This window comes from Sinohyriopsis cumingii, chromosome 10 (assembly GCF_028554795.1).
Source record: "Sinohyriopsis cumingii isolate HCF-2022 chromosome 10, ASM2855479v2, whole genome shotgun sequence".
NCBI classification, from domain to species: domain Eukaryota; kingdom Metazoa; phylum Mollusca; class Bivalvia; order Unionida; family Unionidae; genus Sinohyriopsis; species Sinohyriopsis cumingii.
The window spans coordinates 17,365,158-17,379,736 of NC_142970.1; the positions used below are offsets into that span (position 1 = coordinate 17,365,158).

The 14,579-nt window shown below is 34.6% G+C and overlaps 1 protein-coding gene across 1 annotated transcript in view; it reads right to left on the reverse strand.

Moving 5' to 3' along the window:
• The window catches only part of LOC149789660 (uncharacterized), a 94,467-nt gene extending 87,822 nt beyond the window's left edge, over positions 1-6,645 (reverse strand). Inside the window, exon 1 of the mRNA XM_089973347.1 lies at positions 6,520-6,645. The gene's annotated coding sequence lies outside the window, so the exon portion shown is untranslated. The remainder of the gene's footprint in view (positions 1-6,519) is intronic.
• Between the last annotated feature and the right edge of the window lie 7,934 nt (positions 6,646-14,579).

The window sequence follows — 14,579 nt, forward strand, 5'->3', positions numbered from 1 at the left end:
CTAGTGCAATGACTATTCAAGAAAATTCAAATGACTTTAGTTTCGACATGCTTATTTCCCTTATTAGATTTAGCTAGGTATACAGTATGGATGAAAGAGGTAATAACCCAGACACATAAATATGTTTCAATGTACGGGCAATAGTGTCCAATGCTACTTTGCACGTATCTTTGTATGACTATTGTAACCTAAGCCCATACGCCTATTAGCTTATTAAGATAACAGGTGCTCGATGCGATCTTAATGTCAACGAGAACAATAAAACAATCATTCCTAATAAATAAATTACCTCGTATTACGCCAACCAATCGTTATATCATAATATACAATATTATATTATGATAACGTCCTATGTCAGAGCGGGTCATGAGGGTAATCTGAGGTAGTTTTGTCACTCGGTTGTAGTTTTCCTTTAGTTCATTACCTTCCTCTAAATAGTACGCTGGCTTGGAGCACCTGTGACCAATACTATAACGTTGTATTTCTCTATATATCAGTCTGCCCAGTCTTTTTACCGATAATAGGATTCATCGACACCTTCATGACCACTACTACGAATATTTCACGGCTACCACTAGTATTTATACTACAAGGAATTACTGGAATGTCCAGTGCTACTACTGTTCATGCCATTACCGTACTGCTGCTACTAATACTACTCTACTACCATAGATAATAATAGAGTGGCAAGTAAAGCAAGTTTTCTGCTGCTGCTGCTACTACTAATGCGGCTAGTACTACTGCTACAACAGCTACTACTACTGCTACCTATACTACTACTAGCAATAGTATATCTACGAATATAATAGCAAGTGAAACAACTTGTGCTGGCACTGCCACTACCACCATGACATTATACATTGATGAATAAAACGACACTGTTTTGTGTGAACCCATCTGGCCGAATGATTTAAGGCGCTCGCCTTTACAAACTATGAACATCTCATACTAGTCTGCGTCGGCTGGAGCCTTAGTGCAGCGAGGGTATGTGAGAAAACTTCCTGGGGTCGGTAGTTCTTCCCCGGCTTTTCCGAGTTCTTTCTCCACCAGATATACTGGCCGCCATGTGTAGCAAGCCCATTCGTTGAAGAATTACAATAAACACAAAACACATTTTTCTACATTATTGATGGTTTTCTTTTTCAAAATCGAAAGGTTTACAAATAAACATGAGGGTGCGAGGAAACTATAGTCATACAACCTCATCTGGTCATTGATTGATTTATTGTTTGATTGATTCATTCATAAATCTTCATTTTCAACGTTATATTTCAATACCAATATAAAGAAATTTTAGGGATTCAGCAGGATTTGGCTTAAAATGACATATAAATGAGACATACATACATACATACATACATACATACACACATATATACATGCATACATACATACATACATACATACATGCACACACACACACACATATATACATGCATACATACATACATACATACATACATACATACATACATACATGCATACATACATACATACGTGGATGTATAATTATTATTATTGTTGTTGTTGTTGTTGTTGTTGTTGTTGTTATTATTATGTTAGTAGTGGCACATCCAGATAGATGGAATAATGCAAGCAGTTCAGTTTAGAAGACAGTAAGATCCATTTGTAAAATAAAAATTATCTACATTACGTCCTAACTGCGGACATTGTTATTTCGTTATAATGTTGATGAATTATCCATGGATAAAGCATTCATTTGGATAGGCCGGGAGGTCTTCTTCTTCTTGGGAAGGGAACATGGCTCCCATTTATGTGGCTCATATAGCCAATAATGCTGTTAAAAATATAGTCAAAACCCAGCCAACAAGAACAATAACTACCTTTAATGTCGTAAGTGTGCCAATGATGTGCCAATAATTGTGTTATGTTCACAATATGCGAAACCATAATTTTAAAAATAAAGATAAAACATCACAAGACGAGGGCTATGTTGTTATATTTAGAGAATCATTACAATTACTAGACCCATTATATTGAAGTGTATTTAAATACATCAGTGTTGTTTGCTAGATGTGTGCAGGTAGATAAGCACATTCAGGTTTCGGCTCCTAGTCAGACTAGCCAGATAAACTTTAACTATAAATGACAAGAATGACTCATGAAGTACATAATGATGAAAGAAGACAAAGTTTCACTAAATATGTCAATATGGGCTGTTGTCTAAGTATTTGGGAATAATGCAAATTGGTTTACATTGTAATATAGTTGCGGATACAGAATTATCTTAAATGTTTACAAGAAACTAAAATTACGCCAGACTCTGATAAGTTGCACAGTATATGCTTTTGTATTGCAAGTTAATATTTCTCTCTTCTATTTCATAACACACACTGCAGAGTGAAACATAAGAACTCTGTGCTTCATTTGTGGTTTTGAAAATATGTTGACAAGATTGAATTAAGATAATGCCTCCAGGAGAATATTAGTGTTTCACGATTGAATTAAGGTAATGTGTCCAGTAGATTATTAGTGTGACACGATTGAATGAAGATAATGTCTCCAGGAGACTATTAGTGTGGCACGATTGAATTAAGGTAATGTGTCCAGTAGACTATTAGTGTGACACGATTGAATTAAGGTAATATGTCCAGTAGACTATTAGTGTGACACGATTGAATTAAGGTAATGTGTCCAGTAGACTATTAGTGTGACACGATTGAATTAAGGTAATGTGTCCAGTAGACTATTAATGTGACACGATTGAATCAAGGTAATATATCCAGTAGACTATTAGTGTGACACGATTAAATTAAGGTAATGTATCCAGTAGACTATTAGTGTGACAAGATTGAATTAACGTAATGTGTCCTGTAGACTATTAGTGTGACACGAATTAATTAAGAGAATGTGTTTAGTAGACTATTAGTGTGACATGATTTAATTCAAGCAATTTGTCCAGTAGACTATTAGTGTGACACGATTGAATTCAGGCAATGTGTCCAGTAGACTATTAGTGTGCCACGATTGGATTAAGGTAATGTGTCCAATAGACTATTAGTGTGACAAGAATGAATTAAGGTAATGTGTCCAGTAGACTATCAGTGTGACATGATTGAATTAAGGTAATGTGTCCAGTAGACTATTAGTGTGACACGATTGAATTAACGTAATGTGTCCAGTCGACTATTAGTGTGACACGAATAAATTAAGAGGATGTGTTTAGTAGACTATTAATGTGACACGATTGAATTAAGGTAATATATCCAGTAGACTATCAGTGTGACACGATTGAATTAAGGTAATGTGTCCAGTAGAATATTAGTGTGACAAGATTGAATTAACGTAATGTGTCCGTAGACTATTAGTGTGACACGAATTAATTAAGAGAATGTGTTTAGTAGACTATTAGTGAGACATGATTGAATTCAGGCAATTTGTCCAGTAGACTATTAGTGTGACACGATTGAATTCAGGCAATGTGTCCAGTAGACTATTAGTGTGCCACGATTGGATTAAGGTAATGTGTCCAATAGACTATTAGTGTGACATAAATGAATTAAGGTAATGTGTCCAGTAGACTATTAGTGTGACACGATTGAATTAAGGTAATATATCCAGTAGACTATTAGTGTGACAAGATTGAATTAAGGTAATGTGTCCAGTAGACTATTAGTGCGACACGAATTAATTAAGAGAATGTGTTTAGTAGACTATTGGTGTGACATGATTGAATTCAGGCAATTTGTCCAGTAGACTATTAGTGTGACACGATTGAATTTAGGCAATGTGTCCAGTAGACTATTAGTGTGCCACGATTGGATTAAGATAATGTGTCCAATAGACTATTAGTGTGACATGAATGAATTAAGGTAATATGTCCAGTAGACTATCAGTGTGACATGATTGAATTAAGGTAATGTGTCCAGTAGACTATTAGTGTGGCACGATTGAATTAAGGCAATGTGTACAGCAGACTATTAGTGTGACACGATTGAATTAAGGTAATGTGTCCAATAGACTGTTCGTGTGACACGATTGAATTCAGGCAATGTGTCCGATAGACTGTCAGTGTGACACGATTTAATTAAGGTTATGTGTCCAGTGGACTATTAGTATGATATATACATGTTCCTGTCCCGTTAGGCAAACCTAGTGGAAAATTATCTTTTCCTTACAGTTTAGATAGTATGTTTAAGTGCTTAGTAAAGACTTATAAAATGGTACTAGCAGCTGCCTCTCTCGGCGCTCAGCATAAAGAGTTTTAGTATTAGGACTGGTCGGCTTGGTGTCAGGTTAATATGACAGGGTGGGGCATCATGCTACCAATCTGCAGTATGATGCCCCAGTGCTAGACATCAATATAAGCTGTCACACTGCAGACATCAAAGTGATATGACTGAAAACTAGTTAAAGATGCGTTACAAATGCAGACTACACACACGTAAAACTTGTGATCATCATCATTTTGATATTATTATTATTATTATTATTATTATTATTATTATTATTTAAAATCAGGTTTTGATATAGTGACGCCTATCCCCGAATACAGTTGTAAATATATAATTCACCTTAATAATGAATATTACACAAAACAAAATTGATCATTAAAAATGACATCTTAACACTGATACCGGAAAACAATTGTCAAAGACGGACAGACGGTCACGGATCGGATACAAAATCTGTATTTTATTTCAAAATCAACTGGAAATAATCAACTTCGTACACAAAGATACAAATTCATTCAACAAATCTTTGTTTTCTGAAATAAATTGATTAGATCGTACAATTGTTATCGTTGTAAGGAAACGCTTATGTAGTCTTATATGTTTACGGATATGCTGCTAATATCCAAAGATTTGAATTGATGTTAAACCTGACTCAAAGATCACATGTGTTAAAAACAACCTGTCTTCAACTATCACTTTTGGGGCGAGAAACCAGTTAGTGTTGTCCAAATAGGAGAATTCAGTAAACAAGAAAAGAAAAAGAGAATCAGAATGTAACTAAACTGATAAAGGGGTGTGCACGCATGCTTGCATGTAATTGTACAACTGAATCGGTGTGTCCGCGTGCGTGCATGTAATTGCACAGCTGAATGGGTGTGCATGAATGTATTCATGCAATAAATGCTGTTGAATGGATGTGTATTGATGTTTGCCATTGTAACATTACAGTAGAAATTTTAGTTCATTATCAAAGAAACGCTCCTGGAGTTTGATTAATGTTTTAGGGACATGGTCATGGGGTGGCCTTTCTGGACGGTTAGTGACAGCAAATAAGTGCAGTGAGAATGCATTTGTCAGTATGTTCTGTATCCTGACCATCATCATCGTAATTAAAACATATCGTCCTAGTAATGAAGATGATGTAAAATAAAACTTTAGGTGTACCTTGATTAAAATACAAGAGTTATTATTCAAAGGGTCAAGAAGCGGGGAAGATCGAAAGAAGAGTACTGCTGTACCATAAAAGTCAGTCTCTACTACTACACGTAAATTCAATGACTATGCTGTGATATAACTTACCTACTCAGCTCTGCCTTATTGTATTCACACTAAACTCACACAATTCTGCCTGGTTGTAATTACACTTACCCCACACAACTATGTTGTATTCATGCTTACCCGCACGAATCTTCCTAATTGTATTCACACTTACCCCACACAATTCTGCATCGTATTCACACTTGCCCCACTCATCTCTGTCTTGTAGTATTCACACTTACCCCACACGAATCTGCCTGGTTGTATTCACACTTGCACAAAACATTGTCTTACTGAATTCACCCTTCCCTCACACAATTCTACCTTGTTGCATGCACACTTACCCAACAGGAAACTGCCCTATTGTATTCACACTTACACACAACACTCTTTTATTGTATGCACACTTGCCCCACACAATTCTACCTTGTTGCATACAGACTTACACACACGACTCATCCCTATTGTATTCACTCTTACTCACACGAGTCCGTCATATTGTATTTACAGTTACCCACACGAATCCGCCCTATCGCAGTTTCCATTAACCGACACGACTCCGCCCTATCGTATTTACCTTTGCCCACACGACTACACCCCTTAATGTATTCACACTTACCCATACGACTTCGCCTTATTGTATTCACACTTACCCACACAACGCTACATTATTGCATTCGCATTTACCCATACGACGCTGCCTTATTGCATTCACATTTACCCATAAGACGCTTCTGTGTTTTATTCACACTTCGTAAACGACTCCGCCTTATTGCATGCACACTTACCCATACAACTCTGTCTTCTTGTATTCACATTTCCCCACTCGACTCTGCCTTATTGCTCACACTTATCCACACTACTCCTCCTTATTGTATTCCCATTTACCCAAACGAATCCGTCTTATTGTATTCGCATTACCCACACGATTCCTCCTTATAGTATTGGCATTTTCAGTACTATATATTTAGTGCATTGATTTAAAATATATGAATATTGTAAATTAAGAACATGATTTGTTTCTTTATTTTCAGAAAAGGTAATCGACATGGTTTAAAAATCTCACCTTATAAGCAGCTCAGCAATTGATGGAAATGTGGGAGTCTTTAGTTGGAAACACTGGCGAGACGAATGTCGGGAGAGTTGCAGGTATCGAATTACGTCTGCCGGCGAGTTCGTATGTATCTGATTTGTGAACTAAATGTGTTATCTCTATTCCGATGCCTGGGTAGGTCATGTGACAATCAAATGGGTGCGCATCTTTAACCGGATTCGTGTTATCGTCTCCATGCTTGCATATTTTAATATCTGCTGCAAGATGGGGCCCATATCTGGCCATCATTCAGGTGTTATCGATATGGAATCTCGTGTTGACGCCGTGCGTTCTTGCAACACTATACGTGATTGTGTGTTTGGATACAATACATACAACTTTTCTTGATTCGATGCCGACTGTTATATATATCTGTATACAAACTTAAACTCTGCTGTGAAATGATGGTGTATGAAACAATAATGGCGACTTTTACTTGATATGCTGGATAATTTAGGACTGCAGTGTAAGCCATGTGTCAGTGATCTTGGATACTTTAGGACCGTAGTGTACGAAAGGTGTCAGTAATTTGGGATAGTTTGGGACTAGTTTACGCTATGTGTCAATGCTACAGGGTACTTTAGGATCGTAATGTACTCTAGGTGTTTAGTAATACTTGTTAATTTAGGAATGTAGGTTACTCTAAGTGATACTTGGGGACTGTAGAGTATGATAATAATACCAATAATTCTTTATCGTTAAAACTCACTGTTAATCTTGTCGCATCTTAAAAACAGTAAACAACTAGAAACTTGTTTGTTTTAGGAGCTACGGTAACAGTTCAATTAGAAAACTATGGGTAACTTATCGCTATCGTTGCATTTGGCAACCAATTGGAATTGACCTTGTATAGGAGGAACATAAATTCTACGTTATAATTACAGTATACAAATTATTCGTGTATTCTTAAAACTGAGATACCAGTCAAGTGAGGTAAACAAATGCAATATGGAACTTACCCAATAATTAGACACACCAAAATTTAGGACCAGTTTAAAAAAGTAATATGACAGGAGTTAGTAACTATTCAAAATAATTATTCATATTTTTCAGAGCTATGTGAGGCCTTTTGTGTGTTTTGTTTTAAATATGTCCATCTCTCCTTTATATTTTTCTTTCCTTTTAATTCTTTGCTGTTAGTTTTCTCTTTCTTTGAACGTATCAGTCGATATTCGAGGTTGACTATTTGCAAGCGTGACAAGACAAAGTTTCAAAATTATTGTGTGGAATATATAACGGTACGACCTCCCAATATAATGGACGAACATTTAATCATATTTTCTTCTCTTTTCTTCCAGCAAAAACGTTGAAATCAATTTTGCTGATAATTACATTTACAACACCTTCCTTCTTGGAAATTTATATATGAATGAGTGGTCAAAACTTCACTCTGCCCGAATCATTGTATTATTTCAGCCAATGCCTTCCGCTATCCGCTTTCTGGCTTTAATTTATATTTTCTTCTTAATAACCTCAAAACTTTGGCTATAGTCTATTTATTTCTTGTGTGTACGGATATCCAGCTAAAACGAATTGTAACTAATATTCAGTTAAAGTACTACGTATTCTTCATCCACAGTCCTACTTGTATCTGACCACGGACTTTCATAATAGTCCTACTTTTATCTGACCACGGACTTTCACAATAGTATTATAGGACATAATATTATTATATAGATATGAATAGTTTGTGTCTGATTACGGACTTTGATGTTATTATGAAGACCTGTACATGTCGAGCGTCCGAACACACACTTTGATGTTATTATAAAGACCTGTACATGTTGACTGTCTGAACACACACTTTGATGTTATTATAAAGACATGTACATGGTGAGTGTCCGAACATAGACTTTGATAATATTATAAAGACCTATATATCGTGTGTCTGAACACAGGTTTTGTCATTAATTTAACGACTGGAATGTGTGGTGTCTGAACACGGACTCGGATACTACCATAAAGACCTGAATTTTGTGTCTGAACACACACTTTGAAATCATTATAAAGACCTGTATATTTTATGTGTCCGAACATGGACTTTGATGGTTCTATAATATTTAGGCTTGAATATTGTGCGCATTTTGAAAATATCAACCTTTTGATAAAGTAATTGAATAACGTGAATAACTGACTTACCATTAGATGCAATGTGTTAATTTGCTGCTATAGCAACTATTCTGCTAAAATAAATTATAACTAACCTGCAATATCAATATTTTTATATTTTATATATCACACCTACCCCCGGCCCCGTCTTAGTTGTGCCTGAACACAAACTTTGATAATATTATTATAAAGACCTGATTATTTGTGCAGATTGAAAATATAAATGTTGCTTAAATAATTGAATAAGTCGAACATACACAAATTCGTCACTTAATTAAATAAGAAAAAATAAACAAAACTGTGTAGGTAATATAATTAATCAAATATACGAAGACTGACTGAATAAGTTTAATAATAGAGTAACTCACGCGAAATAAAAACTCGCTCTCTGGAATAACTCACTTATGTAAGTCGCAGTGACCCACGTAGCTCAACTAGGTCATCTTTGATGGATCCTATAATGATAATGATATGATTTCAACAATATTATGAGTCCTTACAATGAACGAGGCTTTAATAACTTTTTCAATCATGACAAGGAATATGGTTTTAAGGACTTTTAAAATCTTTCAAACGGATATGGTTTTACCAACTTTTCGACTCCTTAACAAGTATTAGATTTTTCAGTTGTTACGATGGTTACGGTTTTAAGAACTTTCGGAGTTCTTAAAATGGTTTCATGAATTCCTTTGTCTTAATTCTACTTACACGGAGTCCTTACAAATGTTCCATTAATTCCAATGCCTTATTTCTATTTACACGACCGACAAAAATTGATTTCGCTATGTACACTGATGCATGTTAAGTCGGATCCTTGACTAAATCGGTTATCGTTGATACAGTTGGATAGGTTCTGTGTACAGAGTTGAGATTGTGGGACGAAGAGTGTAGGGTAGGATGCATGTCAGTCTGATTAAAGTCAGATCTCCGCTGTCCTACGTAACCTTTGTGACATTTGAATTAGCCATTGGAAATGCAGATTTAAAATTTCTGAACGTGGATCAAATCGTTCGGTACACATTCATTCTCTTCAACCACACTAGTAAGTGTATAAAGGGCGAATATATTAAACTTCATCTAGTTGATTGATACAATTAGCGGTTATGGCAATAACATAGGTTACCAGAGCATAAACCTTATGCGGTTGCTGTCAGATCATCGTGTATAACAGTGGACATTTGATTGTAATCAGATTGGGATGCATGTAATCAAGTCAACCCTTGAAATATATACACTTAACTACCCTGGTGTAAATTCTGTCCAACCCTTGAAATATATACACTTAACTACCCTAGTGTAAATTCTGTCAGTATTTTGAAAAATTCAAGAACTATTATTATGTGTTACTTTAGCGTTGTATAATTATTACTGACTATTTGTTTGTCTCGTGTTGTGTACCTATTGCTATTTGCTACTTTAGTGTTGTGTAACTATTGCTGAATATTTGTTACCTTAGAATTTTATAATTAGTATTGACGATCCGTTACTTTAGTGTTGTATAACTATTACTAACTATTAGTTACTCTTGTGTTGTGTAAATATTAATACTTGTTACTTTTGTGTTGTATAACTATTACTGACCATTTATTACTTTTGTGCTGGGTAGCTATTACTGAATATTTTCTACTTTAGTGTTATATAATTGTTATGAGTATTTGCTACTTTAGTATTGTGTAACTATTATTGTATATTTGCTACTTTTGTATTGTGTTACTATTATTGACTATTTGCTAATTGAGTATTGTGTAACTATTATTGTCTATTTGCTAACTTAGTATTGTGTAACTATTATTAATTATTTGCTACTTTTCTAGTTTTTATGTATTATTGACTATCTTCTACTTTAGTATTGTGTAACTATTATTGACTATTTGCTACTTTTCTAGTTTTTATGTATTATTGACTATCTTCTTCTTTAGTATTGTGTAACTATTATTGACTATTTGCTATTTTAGTATAGTGAAACTATTACTGTGTATGTCCTACTTTTTGTATAGTTTATTATTATTGTTTATTTCCTACTTGAGTATTGTCTAATTAGTATTGGCTAATTGCTACTTGAGTATTGTGTTACTATTATTGACTGCTTGCTACATTAGTAGTGCATACCTATTATTGACTATTTGTTACTTTAGTATTGTGTAGTTATTACTGACTATTTGCTACATTCCTATCCCATATATATATTATTGACTATTTGCTACATTAGTATTGCATATCTATTATTGACTATTTGCTACATTAGTATTGCTTATCTATTATTGACTATTCGCTACTTTAGTATTGCATATCTATTATAGACTATATGCTACATTAGTATTGCATATATATTAGTTATTATTTACTACATTAGTATTGCATATATATTATTGACTGTTTGCTACATTATTATTGCATGTATGTTATTGGCTATTAGCTACATTAGTATTGCATATATATTATTGCCTATTAGCTACTTTAGTGTTGTTAACTATTATTGACTATTTGCTACTTTAGTATTGTGAAACTATTATTGTCTATTGGCTACTTTTGTATTGTGTAACTATTATCGACTATTTACTACTTTTATATTGTGTTACTATTATTGACTATTTCCTACTTCTGTATTGTGTTACTACTATTGACTATTTCCTACTTTAGTATTGTATGACTAATGAACACTTATACTTTACATCCTGACAAAAAAAAATGAGTTCCTCGTGTTTTCTGTTCTTTCTGTGTCTTTACTGTATATTTTTAGTTGTGTTTTCAACACATTTGTATTTTTTTATGGCGATCAAATAGGAGATTACTATCTTACTAAGTGATGTTGATTGTAACGGCTCTTTAACACATTACACTCTTTATCATGGCGATGAAACAGGAGATGAGTGCTTTTCCCAATGATACACATATACAGCCGAGCAGGGCTGACGTGGGCTGGCAATTAACCCAGGAACATTGAATTACAAATCCGTCTCTCAATCCGCTGAGCTGTTGCGCCCTTCTCCCACTTTTAATTATTTATTACAACGTATTATAAAGTAACTATATATATAAAATATACAGTCAGACTGGGAAGAATGAGTACTCTCATAATTATTTGTACAACGTATTAATCCCGTGCATATGAATAAAATATAATAGACAAGGCAGACATGTGAGAACGTGTACTCGTGCATTTTGATGATACATTGTTTGAAGAAGGTATCTTCATCCGTCGCATGAACAAATCTTTCAGTGAACACGTGGAAGTTCACAGAATGTAGGACAAAGAGACGATATCGATATACTTGAGATATTTACTATCGGGACTATCACGAATTTGTCGTTAATTACATCGCGGTAGACGGCACAAAGTCGTACGAGGTGCAAACTTGGGCAGATAAAGAGGATAAAGCCACTATCTTGGTTATCATAGCTCTAATGTTACCTGTGCCGAGCAAGCTGGTGCCAAGACATACATGTTGCAGATAACGATTATATTAATGCAATATACCCAGAGTCGTGGCCTAGATGAAACCCAGGCAGTAAATGGGTGGGTGGTTGAAAATACAGAATACACGCTGACGAAAAAACCTGTCAAGCATGTACACCATATTTGTTGATATAACCTTAATTTGTTCATAAAAGGATTTTTTAAAAAACGTATGATGCATCTCATACCCTCATGTTAAAATAATCACGTTTGTAAATTCTGACAAATTGTGCAGTTTTCTATCGTTCAACACAAAATGTGCATAAGCTTTCTTTATTTCAGAACATTTCTTGTGACAAGCAATCGCTTCAAAACTTGTATTCTTGACTCACGTCCACTTTGAAGTAATGTATACACTTAGTGAGGAGTCAAGTAATGTATATACTAGTGAAGAGTCAAGTAATTTACACAATTAGTGTGGAGTCAAGTAATTTATACATTTAGTGAGGAGTCAAGTAATTTATACACTTAGGAGGAGTTAAGTAATATATACACTAGTGAAGAGTCAAGTAATATATACACTTAGTGAAGAGACATGTAATGTATGCTCCTAGTGAGGAGTCAAGTAATATATACACTTAGTAAAGAGTCAAGTAATTTATACACTACTGAAGAGTCAAGTAATTTTTACACTTAGTGAGGAGTCAAGTAATTTATACACTTAGTGAGGAGTTAAGTAATATATACACCTAGTGACGAGTCAAGTAAATTATACACTTAGTGAGGAATTAAGTAATATATACACCTAGTGACGAGTCAAGTAATTTATACACTTAGTGAGGAGTCAAGTAATTTATACACTTAGTGAGGAGTTAAGTAATATATACACCTAGTCACGAGTCAAGTAATTTATAAACTTAGTGAGGAGTCATGTAATGTATACACATAGTGAGGAGTCAAGTAATTTATACACTTAGTGAGGGGTCAAGTAATATATAAACTTAGTGAAGAGACATGTAATGTATGCTCCTAGTGAGGAGTCAACTAATGTATACACCTAGTGATGAGTCAAGGAATTTATACACCTATTGAGGAGTCAAGTAATTTATACAGTTAGTGAGGAGTCAAATAATGTATACACATAGTGAGGAGTCAAGTAATATATACACCTAGTGAGGAGTCATGTAATGTATGCTCCTAGTGAGGAGTCAATTAATTTATACACATATTGAGGAGTCTAGTAATTTATACACCTAGTGAGGAGTCAAGTAATTTATACACTTAGTGAGGAGTCAAGTAATATATACACCTAGTGAGGAGTCATGTAATGTATGCTCCTATTGAGGAGTCAATTGATATATGCACCTAGTGCGGAACAGTTCTCGGATTATCTTGTTCCAATCCCACATATATAGATATCAATGTTTCAGCATGAAGCCTTTCTGCTACAAAGTGTATTTTCATGTGCTGAAAGCAGCCTGATGTCAAAGAGGGACCGGTTAATTAAGTTTCCGGTGGTTCGATTGGATTTGAAGGAGAACGAAATTTTTATTGAAGCAGAATACTTTATATTTTCTTTTGCCTGATTGTTTTACTCTGGGACATTAAGTATTTCTCTTGGAAGTTCCTACACGGGTTGATAACGATCAATGTTTTGTCAAAGGAGGCGGGTAACCTACATTCTGATTATATTATTGTTTTAGATTTTTCTTGAAACATTATTCATTCTTGTCTTAAGATCCGAAGCAGACACATTCTTATTATTGTGTTCCCATTTTTTTGGGGGGGTGGATCTATTGATTCAAATTCTTATTCCCTGGAATAACAAAGTGCTCAATAATATTGCGACAATAATTTGGAATAATAGTGAATTCAGACAAAGACATTATGGGTTGTATTAGTGTGTTGCGTCAAAAGACTCTAGCACATCAAAACACCACGGACCATTTACACATTAGCACGTTCGAGACTACAAGCATATCGATACATTCTAAATCGGTATTTGTATCATTTATTGTTTTGGAATACCGTTGAAATTCAATTGGCACTTCATACGTTTAGACTACTGATAACAATTTTAGGACTACTTTGGATATAATTTACATTGTTTTCAGTTCTATTTAAATTATCAGTTTGTATTTTAGGGAAATAAATTATGTGATGAATTTTACGATACTTGTTGGTTTCCTCTCTATTATGTTAATTTGTTTAAGGCCATATATTGGTTACGCTTTATATCTCACTGCCAACTGGATATACTGATACACTTTGAATAATGGTCGCTGTTCTTCTCACAGTCATATGGACATATATAAGATTTGGAATAAATAGTCGTTGTGTTACTCACGAAGAACTGTGCACACAGGCACAGCGTTGAGTTGATAGTTGTTGTGCTTCTCACGGCCACCTGTACAAACTGGCATAAATTAGGAATATATGGCCGCTGTGCTTATCACAGACTAACTGGACACAGTGAATCAATTTTAAATAAATGGTCGCTGTACATCTCATGTCCAAATGGACCTGC